The 15,919-nt window shown below is 40.0% G+C and overlaps 2 protein-coding genes across 2 annotated transcripts in view; one reads left to right on the top strand and one right to left on the bottom strand.

Annotated features, from left to right (window-relative positions):
- The window catches only part of PIH1D2 (PIH1 domain containing 2), a 262,948-nt gene extending 247,857 nt beyond the window's left edge, over nucleotides 1-15,091 (bottom strand). The window contains exon 1 of the mRNA XM_078682300.1: nucleotides 14,871-15,091. The gene's annotated coding sequence lies outside the window, so the exon portion shown is untranslated. The remainder of the gene's footprint in view (nucleotides 1-14,870) is intronic.
- A 485-nt stretch (nucleotides 15,092-15,576) lies between these two features.
- NKAPD1 (NKAP domain containing 1) overlaps nucleotides 15,577-15,919 on the top strand; it is a 184,992-nt gene continuing 184,649 nt past the window's right edge. Inside the window, exon 1 of the mRNA XM_078682301.1 lies at nucleotides 15,577-15,691. The gene's annotated coding sequence lies outside the window, so the exon portion shown is untranslated. The remainder of the gene's footprint in view (nucleotides 15,692-15,919) is intronic.

Raw genomic sequence — 15,919 nt, 5'->3', positions numbered from 1 at the left:
TCGAAGTATAAAGAGATGTTACATCGATTGTACATAGAATAGTGTCGTTATCAATCAAGGTAATTTCATTGAGGAGTTGAAGAAAGTGACCTGTGTCCTTTATATATGTTTTCCAACATTGTACAAAACTTTGAAGAAATTCATCAATGTATACTCCCAATGGTTCAAACAGGGACCCACAGCCACTGACTATGGGTCTCATTGGTGGATCTGTGGCATTTTTGTGAATTTTTGGGAGCATATATAATTCAGGACACCTCGGATGTTTCACTGTTAGGTAATTTTTGGTGTTGTCATTGATCCATCCCATATCCATAGCCCGTTTTAGAATTACTTCCAGTGTTTTGATGATTTCTTGGATAGGATTATTTTGTAGTTTTAAGTACGTAGATTCGTCTTTGATGTGGGTTTCGACCTTAGTATTGTAAAAAGAAGTGTCCATGATGATTAAAGCTCCTCCTTTGTCTGCTCTTTTCAATGTGATTGAGGGATCTTCAGCTAATTTTTTGAGAATGGTTATTTCATGTTTGTTTAAATTGGTTCTCTGATGTTGTTGCCAATTAATTTGTTGGAAATCCTGTTTGACTAAGATCTCGAAAATATCCAGCACTTTATGTGAGATTGGTGCCATGTACGTGCTTGGTTTTTTGAATTCTTTGTATTCTGAGTCTGTCTTAGTTTGGATGAATTCAGGCATAGATGGTACTATATTTTCAAAGAAATGTCTCAATCTCAATACCCTCATAAATTTGAAAAAAGCGATGTCAGTCTCTAGTTTATTACTTTGATAAGTGGGAACGAATCCAGTGCCTTTTTCTAGTACTTGTAGTTGTTGTTTACTAAGTTTCTTGGATGAGATGTTAATTGCTAAGTTCCTTTCTTGCTTCGCAAGTTCTGACTGACTGTTTCCTTTTCCACGGCGGGTTTTGTGCTTGCTGTTGTTTCCGGTGGTTTTTCTGCCAAAGGTACCTGTACTAAAAAACCTTGTTGGCTGGACGCTGCGTTAATGATGCTAGTGGAAGCTGTTTCTGTTCGTGATGAAGTACTCAAATCCTCTGCAACTAGTGGTTGACGAGTTGCTGATAGGTCTTTGTCTGATACTACGCTTTCCTGTGAAGACGATGCGGATTTAGGCGCTGGTTTTCTCCTGGCATATACTTCTGCCCATGTGTAGACTTCATTAAGTTTGTAGTCTATAGTATCCCTCTTGAATTTGCGTAATTTCATTTCTTGCGTATCTTTCTCATATTTCTCTAATTTGTCTTTGAGGTCTTTAAGAGTTGCGGTTAATTTTTCCTCATTCATTTGTTTTGAAATTTCTTGTGTTAGAACATCAATCTCTTCTTCTAGCTCTTTGATGGTTTTCGCTAGTTCCTCTACTAGTAGCAATATTAAATCCAGTGAGCACTTGTTGAGAATAGAGTACCACTTGTCCATGAAACGTTTATTGTATTGGAATTTGTATAACATGGGTTTAATTGAAAGTCTTAGTCCACGTGGGATTCTTTGCACTTTATGATATTGTATTAACGTTGAAGCGTGAAGTTTTTGGTTGAGAGCTCTCCTGGAGATAAATAATAATTGTCGTAATGATTGAGTTACTGAACCTCTTCGTGTGCCAAAGGTCCGGATTTCTGGTATTAAAGAATATATATCTGAAGCTTGAGCTGATGTATATGTTTTAGTTTCCGCCTTGTTGTCCGTTATGTTTGAAATTGCGTCAAAAGACATCTTTATTCTGTGTTGGGTGCTATTTCACCGTTGGCTTGGATGAAAGTGAATTGGGGGATGTGAAATGCACTCCTTTTTTAATCTGTTTTATGTTTATATATCGTTTTTAAGTTAGTTTATCCAGGGTGTGCTGGAAGGGGAGGAGCGGCCAGTCTCCACAGTAAATGAATGAGAATAAACTACTGACAGTCGTCAATAGACCCTTTCCGCACTACGTTTAGCAGAAATCCATCCGCTACTTGTATTCAAAATTAAGATCCGTATACTTTTGAAATTTTCAATGAATTTATTGGTGAGAATTTTCTTCAAAGATTTGTAATAAACGTTTTTCTTGTTACAAACAAAATATTCGGTGCTTCCTTTGTGAGTAATTTGCACAGTTGATTGAGTTATAACAACTGACATTCATTCTTTAAAATGGAAAATTTTCCTGTCCCAATGCATTTCGGGATGAAAAATTCCTTCATCAGGGGCACTGTGAAACAATATAATGAACATGTTTAGCCTCAGGCAATCGGCACACTTAGTAGTCCATAAGTTGAAAAAATACTCAATTTATCTTTTACGACATTCAACAATTGATATCATTATCAGAATGCAAAATGAATTTTTTATAAGAGAAGGCTCTTTACAATGCTCTGTTATTTGCACATATACACAGACATGTACTAATAGTCCCTCGCATTGTCTACATCCTCTGTTAACTAAAGTATATATTTTTGACAGAAATAGTGGGAAAACATAAACTATCATGTGGTTATTAATGAGCGAGAACTGGTTTTGATTCAAACAAAGTGAACTTAAAGACTCTAGCGAGATAACTGATTAGGTACTGAAATTGTAAACCACCCTGAAAAACACACTCACCATGGTTGCTTACTATCGTGTGATGCTTTGGGAGAGTTCTATGATGGAGGATCAAAAGGATGTTCCAGATAACGCCTAAAAATTTAGTGAATACTATGATTATAACATATTCATTTCAAGTGTATAAACTGAGAATAAGAGCGAGAAGCTCATAGTCATACCGTAAGTCAAGAATACTGTCGAGTGAGATGGTCTTTGTTGTTGTGCTTGATACGATAACTGTAAGATAAACCATTTCGTATAAGACATTGACTGGACTGTAAAAGTAAAGTGCAACGAAAGCTGTGAACTGAATAGTGTGTTACCTGATATACTGTGGACGTTTAAACAACGACTTGTCAAAACAATCACTCGTAGTAAATGGCGGTGTTCCTGCGTTGCAAGGAAAATATAAGATTGTATGAGCGTACCGTTGGACCTAACTGTAGTTTGGTAATAAACGATTCTCAGTATAGTATACCTGTGAGCAGCTGACGATGTCGGGCTGCTGGCTTTGTTGACGTTATTTCGGTACGTGCTTTGGTTAAGGAGTGCTGTGAAACACGAACAAAATGAACTGTGGTTACTTGAATGAAGTCATATATAACCATGAGTCTCTGAAGCCTGAACAAAAAGATTACCTAGTGGGAACTGGCTGAACAAGTCGCATGCATAGCGGTTCGATGTGCCGGGTTGAAACGTTAACTGCCGGTACAGCAATGAGTAAACTGGCACGTTCTAGATGACAAATATAATGAAGAAATATGTTAAAAATATGCTTTCCTAACGGGAAACTAGGTACTTTCTAGTATCAATACCATCACATGTCTGAAGCCTGAGTACAAAGATTACCTAGCGGGAGCTAGATGAAAAAGTTGCTCACACGGCGGTTAAATGTGCCGGGTTGAAACGTTGACTACCGGTGCAGCAATGAATGAACTTGCCCGTTCTAGATGACAAATATAAAGAAGAATTGTGTTAAGAGTATATGTTAAGCTGTCCTGACGGGAAGCTTGGTACTATCTAAAATCAATAACGTCACATTAGTACCTGATAAAGGAAAACTGCTCGCAGACTCTTTGGACTGTCAGGACTCTATGTTCTGACGGCGTTCTTCCTGGGTCTCTCCATACTGGACGGTTGAGGAAATGGACAACGGACTGCGGAAGTGGTCCGTTCTTGTTTAAGATGAAAACGCGATAGAAATGGAAAACGGGAATGCCCGATCAGTGGTATGGAGGTCGACGACAGACTACAGAAAACACTCTGGTCTGGTGTCTAATATTCACTAAAACGAAACAATGATTAGTACGAGTAATTCTGACGCAAGGCGATCGCTCTTGAGAATTAATGTGATGAGTTATTAATACACCAAAAAATGCGAAGTGCACTGTGCTATGTGAGCTAAAAACAAATGCCTAATGAAAGGTAAACTGTTAGCATAGAAAAATGCTAGAGTGGCGGTCTGATGGATATGCTTGAAACACATCCCTCAAGAGATAAATAAAAATAAAAAAAAATAAAAAACCATGAGATCACTAATGATGAGCAAGCGTTCGAGGGGACTAAGATAGTTGAATGAGTACTTGCCAATGTTAAATGTACGTGAGGAATATTACTGTCGCATAGAGCTAAGCGGTCCAGCATAAAATAATATAATTATTATCCTAACGAGAGGGCCCATGATTCAGTTTTATGTGGTTACGGTGTAAACCTGTTCCTGTGTTATCACTGGGGCATGTTTGCTCTCTAATGAAAAGAATGTAAATAGGTTGAAGTTTTAATCATTTATAAGTAGCATAACATATCAATTTTATCATTGAGTCCTTTTGGAGTTTGGGTTTGTAAGAAATCGATCCACCAATTTTCTCTCCTTGATAAAAAGTTCTCATTATTCCTGTCCGGTTTTTGTTGAATCTGCTCCAGAACTTGAAATCTTAGTTGGGGGATTGTGTGTTTCATTTCTGTCCAATGAGATACCAAGCTTGAGGTTAGGGTTTTATTGCGTATTCGACTTTTGTGTATATATAAACATAAAACAGATTAAAAAAGGAGTGCATTTCACATCCCCCAATTCACTTTCATCCAAGCCAACGGTGAAATAGCACCCAACACAGAATAAAGATGTCTTTTGACGCAATTTCAAACATAACGGACAACAAGGCGGAAACTAAAACATATACATCAGCTCAAGCTTCAGATATATATTCTTTAATACCAGAAATCCGGACCTTTGGCACACGAAGAGGTTCAGTAACTCAATCATTACGACTATTATTATTTATCTCCAGGAGAGCTCTCAACCAAAAACTTCACGCTTCAACGTTAATACAATATCATAAAGTGCAAAGAATCCCACGTGGACTAAGACTTCAATTAAACCCATGTTATACAAATTCCAATACAATAAACGTTTCATGGACAAGTGGTACTCTATTCTCAACAAGTGCTCACTGGATTTAATATTGCTACTAGTAGAGGAACTAGCGAAAACCATCAAAGAGCTAGAAGAAGAGATTGATGTTCTAACACAAGAAATTTCAAAACAAATGAATGAGGAAGAATTAACCGCAACTCTTAAAGACCTCAAAGACAAATTAGAGAAATATGAGAAAGATACGCAAGAAATGAAATTACGCAAATTCAAGAGGGATACTATAGACTACAAACTTAATGAAGTCTACACATGGGCAGAAGTATATGCCAGGAGAAAACCAGCGCCTAAATCCGCATCGTCTTCACAGGAAAGCGTAGTATCAGACAAAGACCTATCAGCAACTCGTCAACCACTAGTTGCAGAGGATTTGAGTACTTCATCACGAACAGAAACAGCTTCCACTAGCATCATTAATGCAGCGTCCAGCCAACAAGGTTTTTTAGTACAGGTACCTTTGGCAGAAAAACCACCGGAAACAACAGCAAGCACAAAACCCGCCGTGGAAAAGGAAACAGTCAGTCAGAACTTGCGAAGCAAGAAAGGAACTTAGCAATTAACATCTCATCCAAGAAACTTAGTAAACAACAACTACAAGTACTAGAAAAAGGCACTGGATTCGTTCCCACTTATCAAAGTAATAAACTAGAGACTGACATCGCTTTTTTCAAATTTATGAGGGTATTGAGATTGAGACATTTCTTTGAAAATATAGTACCATCTATGCCTGAATTCATCCAAACTAAGACAGACTCAGAATACAAAGAATTCAAAAAACCAAGCACGTACATGGCACCAATCTCACATAAAGTGCTGGATATTTTCGAGATCTTAGTCAAACAGGATTTCCAACAAATTAATTGGCAACAACATCAGAGAACCAATTTAAACAAACATGAAATAACCATTCTCAAAAAATTAGCTGAAGATCCCTCAATCACATTGAAAAGAGCAGACAAAGGAGGAGCTTTAATCATCATGGACACTTCTTTTTACAATACTAAGGTCGAAACCCACATCAAAGACGAATCTACGTACTTAAAACTACAAAATAATCCTATCCAAGAAATCATCAAAACACTGGAAGTAATTCTAAAACGGGCTATGGATATGGGATGGATCAATGACAACACCAAAAATTACCTAACAGTGAAACATCCGAGGTGTCCCGAATTATATATGCTCCCAAAAATTCACAAAAATGCCACAGATCCACCAATGAGACCCATAGTCAGTGGCTGTGGGTCCCTCTTTGAACCATTGGGAGTATACATTGATGAATTTCTTCAAAGTTTTGTACAATGTTGGAAAACATATATAAAGGACACAGGTCACTTTCTTCAACTCCTCAATGAAATTACCTTGATTGATAACGACACTATTCTATGTACAATCGATGTAACATCTCTTTATACTTCGATTCCTTTAGCAGAGGGTTTGGATGCATGCGAATGGGCATTGTTGCAATTACCTAATATTAAAGCCAACAAAGTGTTCATTCTTGAACTTCTTCAATTTTGTTTACAACATTCATATTTCAAGTGGAATAATGAATATTATTTACAGATCAGCGGAACCTCAATGGGTTTTTCAGGAGCTCCTTCTTTTGCGAATACTTTCATGGCTAAATTTGAGAATGATTTCATCATAACCAACGAAGACTGGCAAAAGCATACCATCTTCTATAAAAGGTTTATAGATGACATTTTCTTATTATGGAATGGTCCAGAAATTCTACTGATTGAAAAAAAACAAGAACTCAACCAAAGAAATCCGAGAATTCAATTCACGTACACAACCAGCAAAAAGGAAATACCGTATCTAGATGTTCTGGTACAAAAGCAAAACAACTCACTAGACACATCAGTTTATCATAAACCAACAGACAGAAACAATACGTTGGCGTACAACAGCTTCCATCCTAGGAATTTATTGCGAAATTTACCATATTCACAACTCATACGTTGTAAAAGAATAGCATCTACCTCACAGGCACTAGAAACAGAAATTAACAACCAAAGACAAAGGTTTTCAGCCAAAGGATATCCTAATGATGTCATAAAAGCAGCAGAAGACAAAATAACAGAAATACCGAGAGAACAACTACTCCAACTCAAGACCAAATCAAAAATGGACCGCCAGGTGTTTGTAACGAAATACTCTACGCAAACAAAAGCAATTAAAGACATAATCAATTCCAGATGGGAATTATTACAAAAAGAAGAAGACTTCCATGGTATTTATGACAAGAAACCTGTGTTCGCACATACTAGACATCTCAATCTGCATGAAATGGTGACACGTCCTAAAAAGCACACAGAATTTACAAGTTCCTCCAAAGGGATGCAAAAATGTTATAATTGCACTCATTGCAATAATGTAATGGAAGGACAATACATACAACATCCTCAAACTGGTAAAAGAATCAAACTAAGACAACAAACAAATTGCAATTCATCATATGTGATATACAGTATCAAATGTCCTTGCGGTAAACTGTATATAGGGAAAACGGAGCGCAAGATAAAAGTGAGAATCACCGAACACAAAAGTCGAATACGCAATAAAACCCTAACCTCAAGCTTGGTATCTCATTGGACAGAAATGAAACACACAATCCCCCAACTAAGATTTCAAGTTCTGGAGCAGATTCAACAAAAACCGGACAGGAATAATGAGAACTTGTTATCAAGGAGAGAAAATTGGTGGATCGATTTCTTACAAACCCAAACTCCAAAAGGACTCAATGATAAAATTGATATGTTATGCTACTTATAAATGATTAAAACTTCAACCTATTTACATTCTTTTCATTAGAGAGCAAACATGCCCCAGTGATAACACAGGAACAGGTTTACACCGTAACCACATAAAACTGAATCATGGGCCCTCTCGTTAGGATAATAATTATATTATTTTATGCTGGACCGCTTAGCTCTATGCGACAGTAATATTCTTCACGTACATTTAACATTGGCAAGTACTCATTCAACTATCTTAGTCCCCTCGAACGCTTGCTCATCATTAGTGATCTCATGGTTTTTTATTTTTTTTATTTTTATTTATCTCTTGAGGGATGTGTTTCAAGCATATCCATCAGACCGCCACTCTAGCATTTTTCTATGCTAACAGTTTACCTTTCATTAGGCATTTGTTTTTAGCTCACATAGCACAGTGCACTTCGCATTTTTTGGTGTATTAATAACTCATCACATTAATTCTCAAGAGCGATCGCCTTGCGTCAGAATTACTCGTACTAATCATTGTTTCGTTTTAGTGAATATTAGACACCAGACCAGAGTGTTTTCTGTAGTCTGTCGTCGACCTCCATACCACTGATCGGGCATTCCCGTTTTCCATTTCTATCGCGTTTTCATCTTAAACAAGAACGGACCACTTCCGCAGTCCGTTGTCCATTTCCTCAACCGTCCAGTATGGAGAGACCCAGGAAGAACGCCGTCAGAACATAGAGTCCTGACAGTCCAAAGAGTCTGCGAGCAGTTTTCCTTTATCAGGTACTAATGTGACGTTATTGATTTTAGATAGTACCAAGCTTCCCGTCAGGACAGCTTAACATATACTCTTAACACAATTCTTCTTTATATTTGTCATCTAGAACGGGCAAGTTCATTCATTGCTGCACCGGTAGTCAACGTTTCAACCCGGCACATTTAACCGCCGTGTGAGCAACTTTTTCATCTAGCTCCCGCTAGGTAATCTTTGTACTCAGGCTTCAGACATGTGATGGTATTGATACTAGAAAGTACCTAGTTTCCCGTTAGGAAAGCATATTTTTAACATATTTCTTCATTATATTTGTCATCTAGAACGTGCCAGTTTACTCATTGCTGTACCGGCAGTTAACGTTTCAACCCGGCACATCGAACCGCTATGCGTGCGACTTGTTCAGCCAGTTCCCACTAGGTAATCTTTTTGTTCAGGCTTCAGAGACTCATGGTTATATATGACTTCATTCAAGTAACCACAGTTTATTTTGTTCGTGTTTCACAGCACTCCTTAACCAAAGCACGTACCGAAATAACGTCAACAAAGCCAGCAGCCCGACATCGTCAGCTGCTCACAGGTATACTATACTGAGAATCGTTTATTACCAAACTACAGTTAGGTCCAACGGTACGCTCATACAATCTTATATTTTCCTTGCAACGCAGGAACACCGCCATTTACTACGAGTGATTGTTTTTTCAAGTCGTTGTTTAAACGTCCACAGTATATCAGGTAACACACTATTCAGTTCACAGCTTTCGTTGCACTTTACTTTTACAGTCCAGTCAATGTCTTATACGAAATGGTTTATCTTACAGTTATCGTATCAAGCACAACAACAAAGACCATCTCACTCGACAGTATTCTTGACTTACGGTATGACTATGAGCTTCTTGCTCTTATTCTCAGTTTATACACTTGAAATAATTATGTTATAATCATAGTATTCACTAAATTTTTAGGCGTTATCTGGAACATCCTTTTGATCCTCCATCATAGAACTCTCCCAAAGCATCACACGATAGTAAGCAACCATGGTGAGTGTGTTTTTCAGGGTGGTTTACAATTTCAGTACCTAATCAGTTATCTCGCTAGAGTCTTTAAGTTCACTTTGTTTGAATCAAAACCAGTTCTCGCTCATTAATAACCACATGATAGTTTATGTTTTCCCACTATTTCTGTCAAAAATATATACTTTAGTTAACAGAGGATGTAGACAATGCGAGGGACTATTAGTACATGTCTGTGTATATGTGCAAATAACAGAGCATTGTAAAGAGCCTTCTCTTATAAAAAATTTGTTTTGCATTCTGATAATGATATCAATTGTTGAATGTCGTAAAAGATAAATTGAGTATTTTTTCAACTTATGGACTACTAAGTGTGCCGATTGCCTGAGGCTAAACATGTTCATTATATTGTTTCACAGTGCCCCTGATGAAGGGATTTTTCATCCCGAAATGCATTGGGACAGGAACATTTTCCATTTTAAAGAATGAATGTCAGTTGTTATAACTCAATCAACTGTGCAAATTACTCACAAAGGAAGCACCGAATATTTTGTTTGTAACAAGAAAAACGTTTATTACAAATCTTTGAAGAAAATTCTCACCAATAAATTCATTGAAAATTTCAAAAGTATACGGATCTTAATTTTGAATACAAGTAGCGGATGGATTTCTGCTAAACGTAGTGCGGAAAGGGTCTATTGACGACTGTCAGTAGTTTATTCCCTACTATACTCAATACATCTCACATGGCCCCACAGAGCACCCCTCGACCCTCCAGCCCATCATCCAGCCAGGCCCTCAGTCCCAACAGGGATAGCCTACCCTTTTCAGTACCGAAACCTGATGAGCTCTACAACTCACACCTCGCTTTGTACTAGAAGTCAGCCTCTTTCCACATCCCTGTTATTATCGGCACTAACAGAATCGCGAATACTGTCCACTCTCCTAGACCCCCTGCTCAATACACATCTATCCACCTAACTCACCCCCATCATCGAGGCTCCCAGTCCTCTCTCTTGCATGCTCCTAAACTGCAGATCAGCAGTACAACATGCCAATGACATTGCTGAAACTCTTGCCGCTGAAGAAATTGACATCGCCTTCCTCACACAATCCTGGCTTAATGCCCACTCCATCCCCATTCTTGACATTCTCACCCCTCCAGGGTTCAACATCATCAGTCAAGAAAGGCCGATCAAAACTGGGGGCGGGGCTAGCCATCATTCATAGAGATGGAATACAGATTACCAAACTCAAACCTGCAGAATACCTATCGTTTGAATACCTTGGCGTTGAACTCACTACCAAGGGCACCCCACCCATCAAATTCCACCCCACCTACCATCCTCGTGGAGAGCGTACCCTTTTCCCTGAAGAACTAACAGACCTAATAACACGATTCTCCTTGACAGACACCAAAGACGTGTTCTTGGGTGATCTCAATATCCACTGGAACGACCCAGAAGACTCCACTGTCCTGAAACGTTCCAACCTTTTGGAAATATATAACCTCAAGCAACTCTGCAATAAACCAACTCACATCAAAGGTGCAACACTAGATGCGATCATAACCAACAATTATCTGATCTCCCTGAGAGAGATTTCTCCCATTGACTGGTCCGACCACCACCTCATTCTGTACAGGATTGACACACTTGCCAGCCTCCAACCTATTTGTGTTGTCAAACCTAAACTCTTGACCAGAAACATCAAAGAAATACCTTCATCCAAACTTGAAGCCAAGATTCATCCCCATCTTCAACTCCATCCCTAATCATGGACGGCTGATGACCTCACTTCACACTTTAACAAAAAAATGAGAGAGGTTTTAGACCAAGTAGCTCCTCTCAAACTCAAACAACTAAGGAGAACCAAATCAAAACCCAGGTTTGACGTAGAGCTGAATGATAAACGGCGTCAACTCAGACAAACGGAAAGGTCTTGGAGACTAACTTGCACCTAACTCATCTTAGATCTGCTCGGCGGTCATACAAAAAACACATCTTCAGTGAAAAGGCATCTTTTTTCCGCAGCCAACTAGAACAGGCGAAAAACAGACCAAGAGAAGTCTTCAGCATTGTTAAAAGCCAAACTAACTGCACTCCCTCTCAAGAAATCGAAGCCACCAATGAGCGATGTGAAGAAATTGCCTCTTTATTCACTAATAAAGTCTCTAAAATTGATCAATCCTGCTTACAAACTGCTAACCCTCCTTCCCCCTGAACCTTCCCCCCTTCAACCTCCCTTGACCACTCGGAAAGAGCTCTTAACAAGGACAATCAGACCTTCCTCCAGCTAAAAAACAATGCGCATTGGTCCGACTTTGAGCTAATGTGGGTAAGCGAGGTCTTCAATATAATTTCTAATCTAAAATCTTCCTCCCACACTATGGACCCCCCCTTCCACAATTATAAAAGAACTCAACCACACCATTTCCCCTTTCTGGACTAAAATCATCAACACTTCTCTCTCCTCAGGTTGTGTCCGAGACTCCCTTCAACTAGGACAAATCACACCCATTCTCAAGAAACCTGGGGCTGACCCTAATGATCTTAACAACCTCAGACCTATCTCTAACCTCCCATTCCTTGCAAAAACATTAGAGAAATGTGTTCTCCTCCAACTCAATAAACACATTGATAAGTTCAACCTCCCCGACGCCTTTCAATCTGGTTTCAGAAAAGGCTGTAGCACGGAAACAGCCATGCTCAACGTCTCCGACGACATTCACAAGGCCCTAGACGAACGTGATGCCTGCCTACTCATCCTTATCGACTTATCTGCAGCATTCAACACAGTAACCCATCCAGCCACTCTGGAGACCCTGTCAAAACATTCCAGCATAAATGGCACAGTTCTAAAATGGTTCACCTCCTTCCTTCTACACCGCTCGCAACAAATTAAAATTAACTCCTGTCTCTCAAAACCAACTAAAGTCACACTTGGGGTCCAGCAAAGCTCGATCCTCTCCCCGTCCCTCTTCAATCTCTTCATGGAGCCCCTCACAATCATATTGAAAAAAGCTGGAGTGAATTACCACCTTTACGCGGACACACCCAAATCTATTTCAGGATCAAGTCTCCCAGCGACATCCAACTCCTCAATACCACCCTAACCAAGATCCAAACTTGGTTCTACGTTAACCACTTAAAGCTCAACCCAGACAAAACGGAACTAATCCTATTCTCTCCAAAAGGTAACCATTTTCCAATCCAAGAGTGGCTCAAGAATCTGGTTGCCCTAAACTGCCCCCTTGCCCTATCCGACTCAGTTAAGTCTCTAGGCATCACCCTTGACAAGAACTTATCAATGGAGGCCCGCATCAAAAACTCTGCAAAAAGTGCTCTTTTCTCTTTAAAACACCTCAAGAAACTGAAACCTTTTCTACCCCACGATGACCTCAAGACAGTAGTCTAATCCCTCGTTCTCTCTAAAATCGACTACGGGAACGCCATCCTTAGAGGGACTCCAAAAGCTCACCTAGCCCCTCTAAGGGCAGTACTGAACATGTCCGCTCGACTTGTATCTGGAGTTAAAAGATTTGAACACATCACTCCAGCTCTCAACTGCCTCAATTGGCTTCCCATGAAAGGGAGATGTATCTATAAATTGGCCTGCATCACACACAAAACCCTTCACACTCCTGCCCCCAACTACCTAAATAACAAACTGATAAGAGAAGGTCAATCCAGAATGCTGAGAAGCTCTAACTTACTCCTTATTATTACTCCGAAACTGAAAAAGAAACCCACCCCATACCGATGGTTTTCTGGCAACGCTCCCAGGATATGGAACGCTCTCCCTGGAGTCCTCAGATGCAACCCATCCCTCTCCTGTTTCAAAAGGGACCTGAAACTCCATCTCCTAAACAAATACTGTCATGACCAACGTCAACTTACCTAGACTTCTATATCCGAGCTGTCTCCTCTCTCTCTGGACATCCAAGGATAGTGGGTGACCGGACTATGTCATTCTCACCTTTTTCTTTTTATTGCTCTCTCCCCCTCCGCTGCACTGCATATTGTTCCCATGCTGTATTTTTTTCTTTGGTTTGCTTCCTTACTGCCTGCCTACTATGTAATGTTATGTCCTTCTGCTGTTTACTGTGTGTATGTAAAGCGCTCTGATACCTACGGGTCAAGCTAGCGCTATATAAAACTTTTAAAATAAAAATAAATTTAAAAAATACAGTGTTATCAGCAATTTGACTTCCCTAAGCCAGAAATCTGACTGCTTTAAGATTCGCTATTCCCTTTGTGAAATATTTGGTTGTATCGCTTGTAAACAATGTCTTTTTGTGACTTTTTCTGGCATTGACTGGTAACTAGGTAAAAATGTGCCTAGGGAGTGCTGCATGACGATTAAACAATGGATTGTGATACGGGTCCTGTGCAATCAATAGTCACGCAGCTGCTTAAAGCATGTTGTCACTTTTCACTAGTACCTCCACAAGGTGATATTCATTTGTAAGCCTTTTACACGGTTTTCAGTCTTTCTCTATATCTTTAAGTTTCAGTTTATGTCTTCCCCCCCTGTGTAATAGTCAGTGCCAATTCACCCATACCTTTATGTCCCATTTATGTGTCTCTACGTTGTGGTGCGAGTTCCCTGTGCCTTTCTACCCTGTGTCTGCATTAAGTTGTAGCGACAGTCTGCCCATGTCTTTTTTTTTTGCCTGTGTCTATCTCTCTAAATTCCAGTGTGTAAATAAGCATCTGTTATAGTATGTGTCCCCCAGTGTCAGTCAATCAATGTCTTTCTGCCTCCTCGTCTCTCAGTTGGAGTGTGCACAGTAGCGTTGCCTACGGGCCTTTCACAGCCTGCAGAAACCCTCATTCAAACTTGATTGACGTCCAACTCACACAGTGCAGTGATGTCTGCCAGGCATTTCATCCCATGCAACAGAGGGAAGCGGGGGTTTTCTGAGGAGCTAGTATAGTGTCTCATTGCACAAATGGTTGTAATTTGTGATATTTATATGTTTCCCTCATCTTCATTGCTTCATTATGCTCACAAGAAAGTGGCACTCATATTCTTTGAAATGTCACTCATAATAACATTGAAATTATAAAAATGTCACACATGGCATTCTAAAACCTTGGCAGCTATGTGCAACATGGCTAAAACACTTTAGCAAAGCAAATAGCTTTTGTATAGGTGCGACCATTTTGCTTTGCCAATGGCTGTTTCATTAAACCACTAGTAAATCCAACCATTGTCAGAGTTCATTAAGTGGCCAACAACAATTCAGCTCTCCCATCAGAGACGAGCTTTACAACACTCAGTGAGCCACAGTCTTCCCTTCCGCAACAACGGTCCTCAGTAAAGGGAAAACACAATACCTGTGCACTCGTGAAGTTGCTCTCGACCCTCCAGATCTTGGATACTAATATTTTTTTCACACTCCACAAGAAGAATTTGTGGAGCTCCTCACTTGCCAAAACTCCTCAAGTACTCGCGTGTTGAAGTGTCAAGAAAGAGCTCCCAAATTGTATTTTTGGTTTACATCATGGTTCAAACCAGTGAAGACGCATCCTTAACTACAGCCACGCCTGTTGGAGAGGCTTCTTAGTTACGCATCGTTGGCCGCGCCCCTATTGTAGAACTCCCCGCCCCGTTTTAATCTCACTTAAAGCACTTAATTTCTTTTTTAATAAAGTCAGAACCTACAGCTAACGGATTCGCATAGGCAAGTAAGCAGAGTTGTAATACAGTCGTAAAAGACTCGGATGAGGTGTAATTCACTCTCTTCGAAATAGAGACACGGATGAAGACGTGTAGGTAACACGTTTAAGATGGGCACCTAGGTGCCACTTGCACAGAAGAAACAACAAGAAAGGCAGCCTGCTGTCAACTATTGAGCTTACAACGAATGACGTTTGTCCTCAATCGGAGTACTTCCGGGTCGCATTTTCACGACCAGTCCCATAGCTGAACATATTTCCGTAGTTGTCTAAGAGTGGGAAGGACTCAAAACGTGTAAGGCGATCGAGGAGTGGTGTAAAGGTGTCACCTCGTCCAATCCTCATGCGTGACACATAATTCTGCAGTGCTCATTGGCTGTGGTGCCCGCACGTGCCCTTGCGGAGAATAAACACTGTCCGAGTAGTCCTCCGCTGGGGGAAGCTTTTGTAATTTGGGATCAGCTGGACGGTGATGTAAGGTGAGTTAGAGTCTGTCAGGGACCCGACAGTAAACTTGAGTCTGAAGCTGACAATCTCTAATGCCCTATACAGACCAGCTGGCCCCTCCTACAATTCCAGGAGGCAGGGAGGAAAGAGGGCTAATGTAGGATGAAAACAGGGAAGTTGGAGAGATGGTTCTAATCCAGCAGTTGTTTCGGTGGTATGGATGGCGGACGCATACATTCACGACTGACAGCCGGCCTGGG

Source organism: Lissotriton helveticus, chromosome 3_1 (assembly GCF_964261635.1).
Source record: "Lissotriton helveticus chromosome 3_1, aLisHel1.1, whole genome shotgun sequence".
In the NCBI taxonomy this organism is placed as follows: Eukaryota; Metazoa; Chordata; class Amphibia; order Caudata; family Salamandridae; genus Lissotriton; species Lissotriton helveticus.
Note: the sequence above shows the minus strand (reverse complement) of the source record. Positions and strands in the feature narration are given on the sequence as shown.